The sequence below is a fragment of the Aythya ferina genome, assembly GCF_964211825.1.
Source record: "Aythya ferina genome assembly, chromosome: 5".
Lineage (NCBI taxonomy): Eukaryota > Metazoa > Chordata > Aves > Anseriformes > Anatidae > Aythya > Aythya ferina.
The window spans coordinates 18515536-18533023 of NC_140301.1; the positions used below are offsets into that span (position 1 = coordinate 18515536).

Genomic DNA, 17488 nt, shown 5'->3' on the forward strand with positions numbered 1-17488 from the left:
CACAAGCAGAATTTAGCAACAAGACAGTCAATCATGTAAAAATGCACTCTGTAAATCTGCTTCCTTAGACATGGATCCTAAGCTGGGCCAGTAATCTTCGTGTTCGTTCAGGCGCAGTCAGTTGTTGCATCCAGGCAGGCTGTGCAGCTGACATCTTAACGTGCAGATCAGCAGTTTATCCAGCAGGCAACAAGCCATCGCATTTCATGTATCAAGACGGGGCCACTGGCAGCCTTGGACTGCCCAACAATAGGATTCCTTCCAGCTTGTCCAGATCATTTCATTGGCAAAAGTCCACAAGTCTGTTCCCAACAACAAATTCTTGCCCTAGTCTGATAGGAAGTCGTTTGATTCAATCAGTTGTTGGATTTCCCCCCCTCTCTGTCAGCATGAGGCCTTCTGAAGACTCTTCACTCAGTTGCAGTCTCAGCAGGTCATTTCTCTCTCATCAGAACCCGAAGTAAAATCTGCTCTAGCTCCATTTACCTTGTCCGGTTGTCCCCATTGCCATTTCAAATCCAAACAAGCCTTTTGAAGTATCCTAGTCCTCTTTTCTCTTGTCAGGAAACCTTCGGGACAGTTTGTAATCTATATAAGCACTAAGGCAGGACCATAAAACGAATCGTATGAATATAATCACAATCAGCAAAATCATCAAAAGGACTGATTCCATATTTAAGCTAGAATAATGAGGTAATGTGAAAAAAAAAAAAAAAAAAATACTTGGGGAGATCTAATTATATAATGCAGTATTCAGTTCTGTGGCCGGCCCCGCAATTCCTGTAACATTCCAATCAAAGTGATCTCACTAGCATGTGAGAGAAGAGCCCAGCTGACAGATTTGGGACATGTAACGTACTATTTAGTCAAGAGGCCCCATGTGCTATTCATAAAGAATTAACAACTCTTATATTGACAATGACAGTATTGTCAGAAGACCTTTGGAAGGGGAAAAAAACTCCATAAACTCCGTCTCTGTGAAGTTGGACATTTTTTTTGCCCCTTTTTTCCAATGCTGATGTAATCTCCAAACATCTCCAGCAGCAGCTGCTCAGCGAAACCAGGCACCTTCTCCCTAGTCCCTTTCAGCAGCACACGCAGCACTTTCCAGCTCCCTCAAGACAATCGGGGCCTTTCTTTCACCAATTAGCTATCACTTCAAGAGCCCTGCGCTGTCCAACGAGCTCTTAAGAATGGTCTTTGCAGGAAACAACACTGGAGGGGCTTTTTTTCTCCTAGACAAATTAAAAGGGGAAGAAGGGAGGGAGGGAAAAAAAAAAAAAAAAAAAAAAAAGCACAACAAAACAAATCAGAACACAGAAGCTGTCCAAAATGCATCACTCAATTAGTGCATCGACAAACGCTGAAATGTCCTCAAATCCAACGCTAGAGCAAGGCACACACAAAAAATGCTCGTGCTTTCTTTAGGAGATAGTTTGTTTAGTTGAATATGTTAAACAGGTTTCATAGAAAGAAGGGCTCTTGTTACAGCAAGTCTCTGAGTTAGACGAACTAAAAGGGAAAGAAACTCCTGGAAGATTATGTCCTATTTCCTTATTTGGCTCTCCAAATGTAAAGCAGCATTATTTGAAGTAGACATTATAGGAAAGAACTTGGTTTAGCTCACTTTAAATATAGAGGATTGATGAAATGAGTGATTACTGGAACTGCTAAGATCTTTTTGAACTTGCTCAACTAGCAAACTGCTTTGCCCAGAAACCATACTTTCCATCTAAAAGAACTTAAAGCCTGATTCTGAGACTTAAAGCTCTGTGAAATCTACATTTGTTTTCTTGTAAAATCAGGGAATAGGTACGGTAATACCTTGAGGTCTCCTTTGATGCCAAGTCCCCATTAGAACAAGCACAAACTCTAGGATGCAGCTCAGGAGGGGAACAAGGAACTTACACAGATGTTTAATACCTCGTCTGGGCCTGGATCTCAGCAACTGGAACTGGACAAGTGGAGTTGGGAAGGTAACAACATGAAGGATTAACAGTAAGAGAAATGACTTGGAGGAGGTCCAAGCAATAGCACAGTGTCAGGACTGCTTCCCTGAATTTCCTAACTCTGTGTTAAACCAAACTGCATACAAAATATCAGTTGTCAATACTCTCTTACATTACCATTTTCTGGTCAAAATTGCCCTGATTGGGGTAGCCTCAGGAGATCCGACACATTGTCTTCTACAAGGACAACACAGATACATTTACACTACAAGGAAAAAATTTAGTCTATTCCCTTTTATTAACTGTGTATCAGGAGCAAAGCTCCAGGCTTTGTAAATAGTTAAATGGCATGGCAAAGCAAATACTTTAAGGGGTTTCAGGAGTTTGTTCACTCTAATGGGTACTCTTAACTACTATGGGGAGTTTTTAATGGACTTGGAAAGTGTCAGAACTGATCAGATTGCTTAAAAGGAAAAAGTCTGATGTATTACCCTACGTGCATTTATGAAGGAATGTGAATCAACTCAAATTCCTCTGTATAGGAAGGCTCAACCAAGGGATGAATACACACAGTCGGGATTAAGAGGGATTCTTTGTGGAGGTGCACTGAACAATGAGTATCTTTCTATACCTACAGACTTCAAAAGATGCAGAATTTAAAGGGACTACTCACTCCAACTAGTTAAGATTTTGCTTAAAGAATGCAGCATGGTGGAAAATACAAATGTATATACGTACATTTATATACACACATATATATAAGTTGGGTCACCTCCAGCTATAGGAGGAAAAAAGGGAAGAAAGGGACCCACGAGTTCTATAAGCTTGTCCTAAAGCAAGATCAACTATGCCATTCCTGGCAGGTGTTTCTCTAACCTGTTTGTTTGTTTTTAAGAGACCCACATCCACAAAGATGATGAGAAATAAAATCTTTGTTTCATCTGCAAAGGGATTTAAGTGGGAAAAACAGTTTGAAAAACTGATCAGTGGCTCTATCTGGTACAATACAACCAACGTAAGCCCACAGCCAGTGGCTCTGCATTACATGCTCCCTTGGGCAACTGGCTCACTTTATAGCCGTAAGTAATTTATTGGTGGAGACGATGATACCTGCCTTAATTCAGAAAGTACAGTTCTGGATGGATGCCTTTGCTCTTCCTAAAAGTGCTTCTTCCATGACAGTCATCACCTTTACCCTAATGCCATCCTGCTCTCCGGACTCTAACAGGTTTGTTGAAAACCACCAGCAGATTTTAGTGAGCTCAGTATTAGCTAGCATGACTGCTGTGACATACAGCACATCATATTCCCTGGCCATCAGCAGCTCCAGTTCAATCTGCTAGTGGTGAGAAGCCCAGTGGTTATTTAAGGGCACGCGAAGAACAAATTGGTGGTTCATTCCAAGCGAACAGGTGCCTCCTCCCCGGGCTCACAAGTGGTTCTCAGCTATGCCATCTCTGGCATTCCCTGAGAGGTGTCAAAGCCGGAAGGGAAACCACACAACCCTGGCGCCTGGCACGGGGCTCTCCTCGGGACAGGCTGACACAGAGCTGGGTAAGCTTCCCCTGCTGCTGCTGCAGGTCTTTGGCTCCACATGCCACGGCTGTCAGCTTGGCACTCCCTGCAGGTACTGCATTTATTCACACAAAGGAACCATCAGTTGCCGAAGACGGAAGGAAAGTATTTTTCTGCTTATATTTCACTCCTTAGGACAGATTTCCTTGCACAGAAAATTAATGCACAGCATAAGCAGGACAATTCTGCATGCCAAAGGAAAACACTCTGTGACTGTAGAAAATGCAGTTTAATATGAATCACTGTTCTCCTCTCCTTTGCAAAGTATTCTTAGTCTCACTGAGGAAAAGCACTATGTACAACCTATATATAAATCATTATTGCTTGAATTTTTCCAAATATATATTTTCAGATAACGTAAGTTCCCAATGCCTGGCATTGTTTTGACTGACTTGCCTTTTCAAAGAACATATGCTGTATCACATGTAAAAGCATCCTCTCTGCTCAGAGTTTATTTTGCTAAAATCGTTTTTCAACTAATCACCTCTCTAGAGAATAACGGCATGATAGAAGACTATTCCTGATGGGTGGTATTTTCTCACTAATATATGTTTTCATCACATAACCAACGTTATTACCTTCTCCTCCTATAAATATTTATGAAAATCTTCTAATTTGAAACTATTTCCAAGACAAATTCTGCATTTTGCTAATAAATTATCATCAAGTAATTAATTGCCCTGGTACTCTGAAGGGTAGTTTAGCCAAAAAAAAAAGTCAAAGACTGCAGTCTTTTAAAATGTAATCCAACAGATTTCATATCCAATTTTCCACTTCCAATTATAAAGCAGTCTATCTCCTAAAATACCATTACATTCCTAAAATGTTAAAATATCCAGTAAAATTACAAGCAATAAATCAGCACAACAATAATCATATAAACATCCACTGTTAGCAATTTGAAATATATCTCAAAATATAAAGAAATTAAAAGGATATATCACTTACTGTATTTACCACATATTCAAAAGTCAGTATATCTATAAAGAAAAATGGCATAGAGTTGCAGGTGTCAGCACGGCTAACAAGAAATTCCCGGTTCATTGCTAAAAAGAAAAAAACAACGAACACAGAAAAAAAGAAAAAAAAAAAAAAAAGAAATTCAGAACCAGCACTTATCTCTCAGTCATGTGCCTGCTACAGTTATCAGAGTGAAAAAGGCACCTTGCTCCAGTTTGCACACATGAAATCTCCTGAACAAGCATTTTACATCACACGGAAAATAAAACACCACTTAAAAAGAGCCAGATCAAGGTATTCATAGCTTTAGAGGACAAAACCTAACATTCAAAGTCAATTCCTACTTCAAATAACTTGTGATAATAAGCACATTTCAGGACCATTCAATGTTGCATTGAGTCAAAGAAAAGCCCAAACACCTGCCCCACTGGTTTTCTACTGGAAAGTCCCCAGCAAACATACTCCTCCCACCACAGTCAGTTCAATATGCCCCTTTCCATGATCAAGGACAGAAATAAGATACTTCATTTATTACCTATATCTTCTGTCAAGAACTTTAGTGGCTGTAAAACCAGAAGTGTTTGTAAAACTCAAACTCAACCACATCCTCAAGGCCTCACAGCCACAAGTGGGGGGAAAAAAAAAAAAAAAAAAAAGCACAGTGTAGGAAAAATAATAAAAATGAAGGAAAGTGATCAGAAGGAAATGAAATTAAACTCATAAATCTAACTTAAAAGTGATTACCTAGAGAGACGTGTGTTTTAAAAAAGACTCAATATGACCTTCGCAGTTCAGGAGCTGTGAGTGCATCATCTCCTCCACATGCTGCTGCACACCGCAACACTCAATAGCAGACAGATTATTGCCCTTCAGCTTAAAGAATTTTCTTTCCAGAAGCACGATCAGAACATGATCTAGAAGTAGCCAAGTAGATCATGTACATGCCATGGTATTTAATCACATCACTGAATTAAAATATTAGTAACATCCAAGACAACTATCGCACAACAAACAAGAATAAAAATGCAAATATATATATATTAATAGCCACTCACAGGAAAAAAAGCCTTGCATGTATTATGAACATGAAAATAATTTGTTATAAGCAATTATCACACCCATTTTCTTCTTCAGTTGCCAGAGGCCCTACACAGCTTGCTAAGTCTTCACACTGAGTTGTGTAATTTTATTTCTTGGAAAGACCCTCTGGACTTCTGCTGGTGAAATTAAGGAATTATCACTGAATTAAATTGGACAAAATGGATTTAGTCCTAAACCATCCTTTCTCAGAGCTTTTCTTCCATTGGTGGATTTTTTTTCCACTGAATTCATGGTATTACACGCCAATCTAGTAGAGAATTTTATTTTTAATTTATTATTTTGCATTATTTTTGACTAAACAGTGTTTCATTTCAAATGTCAGTTTTTCAAAAGCAGAAAATCTGGCAAAACAGACTCCAGCTATGATGATATATTTGTCAGGAGCTGTTTTTTAGATCCGTAAAATTTAAGACCAGAACAAGAAGATCAAACTCTTCTAAGTATTAGACAGTCAAAACACTCATACATAAAACCACAGGCTGAGTCTCCTGACGAGTGCCATGGACACCTATCTTCATGCTATTCCCAAGTTTCTCAGGACTTACAAACCTCACTTTCTTCTCACTGTGCACAAAACCATACTGGGACCTTAAGAAACTTCACAGGATGGGAAAGACAGTTCCCTTTCATCTGTAACTACATGTCTTCAGCAGATTAAGCCATGTTTCCTCTAGTCTCACAGTGAGGATGCTTCTCCCATGCTCTACCAGGAAGAGATCAGATCAAAATCTGTCTCTGATTTACAATTAAATTTGGGTTTCTCGGTCATCAATTGTTTTGAAAGCTTAAGTCAACATTGACGGAAGTGAACAACGATGTAACTGCAATTTCCATATGAGGTCTAGCATGTGACAAACTTAACTAAATAGATAAGTAAAGTTTCTAAAATTTACCACAGGCAGAATGCGCTTTGACAAACTACAGATCGTGGAAAGAACCGCGCTACTCATAAAAAGCAAATACTGAAAATAATTGCTATCCTTTACAAGTGATAGAAGGCAAACATTTCATGTGCTGGGCTGACACAGCTCCTAACCTTAGTCTTTTACTTAAAAACAAGTACATTACGTGAAAGGTATAGTTGAAATATTTCTTACAAAGCTTTATTTGGAAAATAATGGAGTCATGGAAACTTTGAAGACACAATCAAAAATATGACTTCATTCAACAAGGTACTTATTAAACACGTTTAACTTCAATAAAAACTTCCTATGTTTATTTAAAGCCCCATGTGCAATAGTGAATTATCAGACCTACCATTGTCACGCTAAATCAAAAAATGGCGTGAGATTGCATGGCTCAGGCTTTACGTGTTAGCTTTTTCTCCCTAATCGTTTGCTTTCTTAAATTGCATTTTGATAGCTACAAAACACTAAACTCACAATAAACACACAGCGATCTGACCGTGATTTTGGAATTTTCTATATTCTAGTCTGAACTTTGCATCTGATGCTTTGTGGTCTGACAGAAGTTGGGCATTCAGCAAACTGCATTGTGTTTTGAACAAATCTTTCAGTCTACTAACAGGTTATCCTGCTTACTTTTAAAGTCTCTTTGCACACAAAAAGAAGGGGAGCTAGGGCAAAGGAGGAAAGAAAAGAGTCCATTTGAAAAAATTACACTGCTAGATTACAAGAGTTGAAAGCTGGTATGTAACTTTGCTCCGGGTGATCAAACTGCTAATCAGGAATGCTGTCGGGAACAGAATGGAATTCCAAATAAATTAGCCATGTCCAAGAAGCCAATACAACACAGGATTAAGGCTCACAAAGAAAACAAATTTATTCAGCCTACTTTATCAGAATTCTTAATAACGTGTACTAGTTTTTCTCATCGCAGTCTGAGCTCTTCCACTGGAACAGTGTGGAGAAGGAAAAATGAGTCACACTTCGTAAATCATCTCCTGCTTTTACAAAAAAACTAAAAATGTTGTATAGAGCAAGACACACAATGCCATTATATTGGAATTCATATGCACGCCACAGTTACAGTAGAAATGCACGATTTTATTTCTTCAAATTTATTGCTAAGGCACCTGACCAAAGAAGATGCACTACGCGATGCAGTGAAAATGTACAAAGCTGAAGGAAAAGGTTAGACCTACACTGATATACTACAACACTAAAATTAATTTTGGTGTGGAGATAAATCACTGAATTCAATAACCAAATAGTAAAATAAATCCCTCTGCTGTACAACCATGCCATGCCTCACATTTATCATTAAGACTAAAGAAAAATTCTGAAGTCCACATATTGCAGCAAGGAATACTGGGACTGAGGCACTGTCTGCAACTCAAATGCATATTCTATTTTTGCCTCTGACAACACCCCACAGAAACTTTTCAGAACAGCTTACTCCAAAATCACAGGAACATTAAAAGACGTCCAAAAGTTTTCGCATTTTCTTGAATTAGGATTTTAATCTTTATCAGGCTGTTTTTCCCCATCTATGAAACAGGGATGATTACAGTCGACTGAAGACAGAACTAGTCTTTTTGAAGAATTTTTGTTACAAAAATTAAAAGGAGATAAGGTACTCATAATATGAATCCAAGCATCTATAGCAAAATTGTCCTGTGAGGGAAGTGTTATTTAGCATACTTACTCACTGAAAAATAAGAGATTAGATACAGTACTGTTAGCATCTACATAAGTCTGCCACATTATCTTGAGAATCCCTGTATGAGCATGCATGGATTTCTCATAATAAAATTCATCACAAGTTGATGGCAGGAGCTAAGGATTCACTTGTCTGGTGGCTCCCAGACATGGCACTGCCCTGCTTTCCAGCTCACCAAAATGCACTGGCAACAAAATGCACCTGGTCAGTGTGTGAGGTACTTTCTAAAGATATTTTCTCCCAGATAAGAGGGTCTCCCCATTAAGACACCATTTGTGCCCTCCTCCCCTTCCAAAGACGAAACAAATAAAATGTCATTTACTGCTGTTATTCTATCCAGCCTCCAAGAGCAAAAGCACGCATTTCTACCAACCGCAATTTAACTTAAGATTTTCTGTCATGTTTTTTTTTTTTTTTTGTCTAAGATATTTACTCAAATATGGAAAGAAAAGCATATACCCCTAAATCATCATCTCTAGAAATGCATCTCCAGAGGGTGAGGGTGAGATTATGCAAGCTACTGATGCATCGTTGAGACACATGACTGCAAGGGATCCGTTTACACCCCAATGCCTCCATTAGAGGCACATAAATAACCACTTGATTTGAGTGAAATATTTTAGGGGAAATGCAAACTATTTTCTCAGAAAAATTAACCAAAAGAGCATTGAGTGCAACCATAATTTTTCATGAAGCCCAAGGAAAAATGTAGATTTCAATTTTCAGAGGGGTCTCTTTGAATAAGAAACAGATTATTATTAACCACTGCTTTGATTCAAGGGCCAGCAGAAAAGACGTTTTCCCAGCTTAAACAATTTCACAGTTTTGGTACAAATTCACAAATAGCTGCAGCAAGTTTGACAGCACAAACTTGTGGCAAATGAACTATTGATCTGAAAAAGAATAGTTACCCAGTTCTACCTTGGTCTGGCAAACAGCGCAGCACATATTCTGTACTAGCAGACTATTCATGTGCTCTAGCGAAGCACACGTGCGAGTGCTTACAGAATTGAGGTGTATTTCTACATTTCCAGAATACAGACATTGGATTTGTGAGCGAAGAAAGGAGGATGATAGCTGGCAATGAGCAGCGCTGCTCCACTTACCCTCTCAAGGCTGGTTGTGAGCCAATGAGACATATTCTGAGTTAGCACATTAAATATTTGGCTTTATAAAATAACGTCATAAATTATACTTTGATCAGCAAGTGCACTCCTCTTGTACCCTCAAAACACTCTGCTTAAATTACATTTGAGATATTTTTCTTTTAAAAACACACAGAATAAAGCAAGTAGGTGAAAGGTAACTGTATCACTTTACAGACACAAGCTACCCTCTGATTACAACTAATTAAGATATTCAGCAGCCTTAAAACAATACCTTTTTTTTAATCAATGAACCCAGACAGCATTCACAGCTTTTTGCGATGACAAATGCCCTTTGAAAGAGTTAATAGGCAAAGGTTTGTACTGGCAATGAATAGGGCTACCTTTAATTGATCCAAGAGCCTTAGAGAGCCGTCTTATAGCATGATGATGTATTTGGGTTGCAAATAGGCCAAAATAAGCATAAAGAAAATCTGTAAGACCATGAGACCTTTCATTTTTCATTGCGGGGAGGCAAGGGGGGGAGCCGCTGGGGAAAATGAGAGAACTATGATGGGGTTATCTTTGTGCTTCAGCACTTAAAATAGATAAAATGAGAGAAATTTTGAGGAAAAGGACAGGAAGTGATCAGGCCATAATTCTGAGAATAAATGTCAGGATGCATGAAAACATACAAAACAAGGATTCTTCAGAAAATAAATAAAGAAAGAAAGAAGAGATGACCTAATGGTATAAAGAAACATTGATTAAAGAAATACCCTGAGGGAGAAAGATATTCCATCAGTTTTAACACACACTGCATGGTCCTGCGTTCCCTCTAAACTTCCTAAGTGAGGGAAAAAAATGTCTGGAGAAGAGGCAGTCACATGGATCCATTTATAATTTCCCCCCTCATTCTTTGTTCATCTTTTACATGTTTTTGTTCAAGATGTACAGGAAATTTGCACACGAGTGGCGGCTCACAAAATTAAACAAGATGGGTTAATAGCGAACATTCTCTCCTGACTAGCCAAAGAAGAAACAAAAACGCATTTTTATAAGCAATATAAAGTCCATTTAGATTTCTTTTTTTCTTTATGGGACTGATTATACATTAATATTACCTAATAATTACAAAGAGACTAGTCAGCCCATATTTAAACTAGCCTTTCATTGTAAACCCAATTTTGGCAGAATCCCTTCCTCATTTAGCAAAAGCTAACCCGATTTCCTTGAACTTTCACAGGTGCAAACTTTATGCCAAAGTAGAATTTTTCTGGAAAGTCTGAGGCAAATCAGACGAGGAAATTCCTAGACTAAAAGACTATTTTAAAATGGAATTACAGCGTAAGCATATTATCAGCAGCTCGGGAAAAAAATTCTAATAGAATGTTGCTGGTGTCTGAAATTTGCTTAAGGCAGATGCAGAAGGAGCTAGAGAAATGTTGACATTGCTCCTTAATAACAGAGCAATAGAACATCCTGCTCCTATATATGGATTCAGATACACATGTACATTAGAAAAGGCAAGGCAAGTCCTTTTTCAGTTTGGAACAGGGAACGGATCAGCTGTTCTCAAACTCTGCTCACCCTACCGCCACGAACAAGTACTCTTCTAGCAGTAACCATTAACAGAAAAAAAAAAATACTAAGCCTGCACTGCAGCTCTGGGTCAACACAAAGGCTGTGCTTGCCTCTTGAAGCAGGGAGCTGAGATTGGATGCTCGGTTTTGAGAAAGTCTTCTTGTTCTATTTACTTTCATTTCAGACTCTTTGAAGTGACAGAAGCACCTTCCTTCCTTTGTAATTCAGAAGACAAAATATTTCCTTCCCCTGTATCAGTGTTATGGATAAATCCTGAGCTACCATGATTTTACTCAAAGAAAAATATGATGTACAACATATTGATTTTTAAAGGACATTGAAGGACATCAAGTGCTTGAGAAACACTTCAAAATAAACTGCCTTTCATGCCTTGGAACTGGACAAGTTTTCTTCCAAGTATGGTGAAGCTGAACTGCTTCATTAAATAGAAGATATTCACATCAAAAAATAACTGCGTCCAGCCTACTGCAGACTATTTGACAAAAATAAGAAGGTGTGCTGGGGCTAAACTTGCTATTACACTTTTAGCTGGTAGGTGTCAGGGTACACAACTCATATTTCCTCCAAACGGTGCAGTTATTATAACTGTAAGCAAAGAAACTCCATCAAGGCTCACAGGACAGATGAGACTTTCAAGTACAGATGAAGCAGGGGTGGCTGACTGCACAGGAGGTCTCACGTCATCACTTGTGCCAAGAGCCATGTGAGCCAAACCACGAAACTCAGCCAGGGCACCGGTCTCACAGGAGTCTCCAGGACCTTGGAGACAGCTGGGGTCACCAAAGGATGAGAGGTAAAACCCTGGGACGTGAAGAAAGGAACAAAGAGCAAGATGAGAAAAATTAGAGGAAGGGAAAGGGTTATCTAAGATGCTTGCCTGGGGCTTGTCAAGATGTTATTGTATCTTCTTTATCTGATATCCCACCAACTGACTCTGACCATAGGAGCACTTTCAACAGTAAAGCTTCCCACAACAAAAGGTTCAACCAGCCTATTTTCTTGTAGACTTTTTTTCCCCTTGCAGACAGCCTACAGAAAAAAAGTATTCAAATCCTGTTTACGGATGTTCAATTTCGCTGAAGAACACACAGAGACCAACAAACGTTTCTGTAGCAAATTCCAGAAAGATCTGAGCTATTTCCCTAAAATAAGCCTAAAATGTGTTTATAGGTCTGGTTACACAGCAGCAAAACATCCCATCTGGAGATGTATATGGGAGCAGTTTAAAGAGAGTGCATCAACAGAACACAACCACAAGGGCCAGAAAGTGCACACGACTGCAGGCTGCCACAGATCGGCAGGAGACAGACGTGAGTGAGGCTGTCAGCCTCAAACTTGGAGCTCGGTGACTCAGCAGTGCCCCATGTTACCTGTGTATTGCTGGACATAGCTGCTTAATACGATCTCATTGCAGTGCTCCTCTGCACATTAGAGTGACTGTTGTTGCCATCAAGTTTACCCTGTGCGTCTATTTACAAGCTCGAACTGATCACCAACACACACACACACACTAAAATCCTATACAGATGAGTTTTTCTTTGATCAAGCAAATCTACCTTCCACTATACTGATGAGTAGAGAGTCTGAGTGGAAGTGAACCCAGATTTTCCAAGCAGCATCTATTTTACAGCTGCCTCATAAAATTAATAGCAACAACATATTTTTAAAGCCAGTTCATGTTTTACTCTTAGAGGAATATTTCTACATTTGGCTAATCTTCACCCCTGTGCACGCACACACACACACCTGGAAGGGCTGAAAATAAAGACTTTAAGGTGTGGGAAGCTGAAGCAGAAAGAGAAATGGATTTTCCAGTGCTGGAAATGGATTCAGCATCAGAGACAAGATTAAAAAACAGCAGGTTTTGGTTGTCAGACCAGTGTTCAGGCAAAGCTTCCCAGGTTCCTTACAAACACGTATGAAACCTCACTGTGCTGGATAATTTGTTTTTAAAAGTAATCTCCAGCAAGCTCTACTTGAAAGCTAGATGAACCTCTTTGCAAAACTCGCTGTTTAACCGAGCAATAATTACTTGTCTAAAATCCCAGGCCCAGGCACAACACAGGAAAGCAAAACCCACAAGGCTTTGCAAATGAGGCAGGAGGAGTTTTCGTGCTGTGGCAGGAGCTGCAACAGGCACAGATAAAGTTGTGTTTTCAGCTCCACAAGTGTAAATCCTGAGCAACTCCAGATTGAAACAAACCTCATCTGAAAAGCTTCGTGGACTCTCCTCGGCTCAAGCGGGATCCTAAGAAAGCAAACTTTGATCCTTTCTCTGAAAATCTGCTTCACAATTCAACATCTTTGACGTAAATCTTTTAAAAGACTGAGATGGCACCAAGTCAGGAACAGGATGGAGGGAAATGTGTTTCCGTCCGTGGGGGAACCATTAGGAGGAAGTTTAATAGCCCTGGGCATGCGATCAAATTGAAGCTTGTGCCAGTTTCCCCAGGGCTTCCCTTGCCATCCCCAGCTTCCCTAGGCTAGGCAGCTCACCCTCGCCTTCCTACCAAAAGCAGGTATTAAACAGAAGCATGACAGACTGCTGGGGAGAAACAGAAAGATAATCACATAATTAACTTATATGGATACAACACCAAGTAGGCAGACAGAGGGAGTTTTTGAGTATCTCTGCAATTGGAGAGAGATAAACTTGGTGTCCGTGCAGCTTAAAAATGGGGAGGGAGCAGGAATTTGGACCTTCCCAACATGTGGACCGCAGCAGCGAGGCAGCCCCGAGTCTAAACAAGGCTGGAGTTAGCATTCAGAGCACACGGCGCAGCAGAGTATGGGAAAGGGATAGAGCAGCCCAAAGAGCTGGCGCCACTAACTGACGAGCAGAGCGCAAGTGATAAAGATTTACTGCGAGAGAGGAGGAAACAGTCCGCTGGCCCGATTAGAGCTGTGAATACCGAGTTGTTCAGGGAGGATTTTGCAGCTGACTGATCACAGGCTGTCGGAGCAGGCCTCGGACAACAGCTGCAAGGCTTGCTGGGCTGCAGAAACAAAGAGCGCCTAGCACGGTGCAAAGAAAGAGTTGACAGGTTGTTGTTAGCAGTGGCAAATGTGTGAGGTATGTCACTGTGTGTGAGACGGGGTGGGGTGGGTCGGTGGGGAAGAAGGAGGGCAAGAAGCACAGGCAGCATTCGGAAAAGGGGGGGGCGCGGGGGAGGGAGCAGGGACACAGGCTTGGTCAAAGCATTTTCCTAAAATCAGGCCGGTGTTTGTAAGGAGGACAATCACAAGGTCTGTTTACTGCTGCCAAGATGAATTAGCCCATCGTCTCATTTATAGGACGAATCCGGTGGCGCAGACTATAAGGTGCATGGCATTAAAGGGACTAATTAGACGATTCCGGCAAATCTGAATTAAGACCCTTTCTTTCTTTGAAAGCTGGAAAGCATTTCTCAGGACTCTGGTCAGATGGCTTAGGTTTTGTAGGGCTTTTCCTTTCTGTTCTGAGAAGGGATATCTTGTGCAATTCCCTAACCCACAAGGGTCCGCTCTAAATTCTGCTCTGAGCTTCAGGAACAGTTGTTAGGAAGCTGCTGGCATTTACATCATATTTAAAAAGGTCCAAACCAAAATCCTGGATTCTGCAGGAATCCAGCTCCCAGTCCAGGGACAAACTTTGCAGCTGGTCCCTCCTGTTACTGCGGGCTGAACCAGAAGCCCGCATGCGAACATACCTGAGCTAAGAGCCTACAGCTGAATCCTCGCTCACAGCACAAAACAATCTAGGTTTCTCAAAAGCTGGCTTCGAAGCTGACACCCACCTCCCCCCTCCACATGCAGCGTCTGCAGCCAAATGCTTTTCCCAAGCAACTTGGAGCTTTCTGGAGCCATGCTTCACTAAGCTCCTGAGTGCTGGGTAGGAATGTATCAATGAAACTCCAGAGATGATCAAAGACAGAGGCTGCAGAAGAGGAGAACTTACTTGCGGCTCCCCATTTGGCAAGTTTAGGATTCACTTGTTGAGATCTGGCAGCATTTTACTCTGATTGTGACAAAAACAAAATGTTACAAACTCTTCCGAAGCAATGGTGCATGCTGTTTGCACACAAGCACTATATTACAGTGGTCACTATTAAAATGTTTTACAAGCAGTTAACGTTACCATGGTACTCACAGTATACTAAGAGAAGGGAATACCACGAAAGTCACAGAAACACCAAGCACTGCAAGCTGCAAATATCAGATGTTTCATAGTAATTAGTGGCACTTTATAAAATATGGACTTCTTGCTTTTTTTTTTTTTTTACGTACGTATCTATTACTAACCAACAAATAAGAGACACTAAGAAACTGCAGAGCCCTTTATAGTATCCGATCAATTATACAAACAAACCCTATTTTGATTTTTCTCTTCTAAATGGTCTCTGGGACCCAGTTACTCTGGTCCCAGTGGGCAGCACTTGATACACTGTAAAGGGAATTCAGAACAAGAGGCATTTCAAGGCTCCTAACACACAGCTCCATTCTCCCAAAATATCCAAAATACCAGTGTGCAGAATACTCCATCTAGGGGCAGAAATGTAACCCAAAATTTCTCGAGCCTCTGCTTTGACATGTGTTAACCTCATTCTACCAGGACTGAGTGCATGAGAAATAATCAGACATTTCACAGAGGTTCCAAATAGTTCTTCCTCAGTACGAGTCCATACATTTTTCCTTTTTATTATTTTAAACACAGGGCTTCCAGCTTGAGTTTCCGCTTAACAGTGATGAAGAACCCAGGCACTACTTTTATATGTCTACGAGCAACTGGATTATACTTTAAACTACAAATATTATCTTAGGAAAAATTTATAATCCATTGTATCCATATGCTCAAAATTTTTAGCTGAATAAGGAAGGTCAATGAGCTCAACTGCAAAGAATAATGAAACGCCTGAAGGACTATTTAGGTAACTGTATTTTGGGACATAATTAGGCTTCTACTGAAGTCAAAGCAAGGTCTGAATTTGATTTCAGGGGGAGCAGAAAGCTTTGTGGCATAGGCATGCTTTTAATAAGAAGTTTTCTCTGTAGCTGGATAATTCAATGTAATTCATTTTTAATATTAGTACATAGGACTTGCTCAGCAAATGCATTTGAGTAATGTATACAATAGCAGACAGAAGCAACAAATTTCCAGGCTCAGAAAAAAAAGAAAAAAAAGATATAATGCCTATTAGCAGTCGTCGGGTCTTTTTCCCTCTTTAGGGAAAAAATTACAGCAAGTACATCAAGCCCTTCCCTCTAATTATATGTTTTCTTTATATGAATTGCTTTCAGCTGACAAGTCTGCACTAATTTTCCTTAGTAAGCAATGGGTTACAGCTTGTCCATAATGTTGCAGCTTTCCACTGCACTGTGTCTTGCTCTTTGTCTCTCCATACAGAGTGTCTGCTTGTGAGGCTGGGGCAACACTTCTGAAATTAATCAAATTACTTCCTACGTTTGCTCTCCTAAACACCTACATTTGATCACCTTTATTCTTCCTGTTCGGGCTCTCAGCCGCAAGCTTCGTACTTCATAAATGCAAAGGTTAGAATTTTCTAGACACCACTTTAATTTTTCAAATAGCAATCCAATTACTGAGCAAATTGGCACATGTGCTTAGTTACATAGTGACTTGGCACTGCCTCCGCTCTGTGCTGGCAGTGATGAATGTGTTCCCCCTCAGCCCTCCTCGTCTATCTGCTCCAGCCTCGGAGCCAACACCAGTGACCACATAAGGAGAGTGCCTGGCAGCTGCAAGCCCGAGGTGCCAAGAGGCAGATTGTGCTCTGTAGCAGCAGGATCTAGGGCTGTGACTGGCTTCCTGGCTAGTCTTTTGTAAGACCTTTTCCATGGCCTCTAGGTTGGCTCTAATGAAGCCTGTAGAAATGCCTGCAGGGAGCTGGTATAGAAGTGAGTTAAGTCAAAGGTTTAATTTAGTTTCTAAAGTGAAGTGAATGTATATTGCCCTTCTTTTTCCACCCTGCAATTATACTCCTGCCACATTTATGAGAAAATACAGTATTCAATCAACAATAGGAGCGCATTCCTGGGTATGTCTGCACTGCACATTGGGGCAAAGATCCCCAAGCCAGCGTCAATTAACTGAGCTGCAGAACCAGAAGCAATATAGCTGTGTTTGCTCTGTGTGACACCCGAGCTAATTAACTATGTATGGCAGTAACAGAGCTTTACTGTTTCTGGCACTGAAGCGAGTATCCGTGTGGGGTAGTCTACTACAGACGTGCCAGCTCACTCGGAGGTAACCTGGAGGCTCCCTAATCTGGTGCTGCTTTGCACTGCAGAGATACGTTCAGTAATACCTCAGGAACTGGCAGAAGTCTGTGGACCTCTTTACATCATGCGAGAATGGCAAGGCTACAGATGTGGTTACAGTAAGCCTGGATTGTTCCTCTTCCATCCCATTCACATTCTTTTATTACTCACAACAAGATGGGTTACAGAGCTTCTTTAAGTAACGTGTTAAGCATCTTGAACAGCATCTGTAACATGTGGTGCTTTCTAGATTTCCTCTTTTCCTCCTCCAGGGGCAAAAAGCTGGACAACGATATTTTAAAGTATTTTCTCAAACTTGCATTTGGTCTTAGC

At 40.4% G+C, this 17488-nt stretch overlaps 1 long non-coding RNA gene across 1 annotated transcript in view; it reads right to left on the minus strand.

Moving 5' to 3' along the window:
- Positions 1-670: 670 nt before the first annotated feature.
- The window catches only part of LOC311437863, a 21825-nt gene continuing 5007 nt past the window's right edge, over positions 671-17488 (minus strand). Inside the window, exon 3 of the long non-coding RNA XR_014693765.1 lies at positions 671-1235. This is a non-coding gene — a long non-coding RNA (uncharacterized lncRNA). The remainder of the gene's footprint in view (positions 1236-17488) is intronic.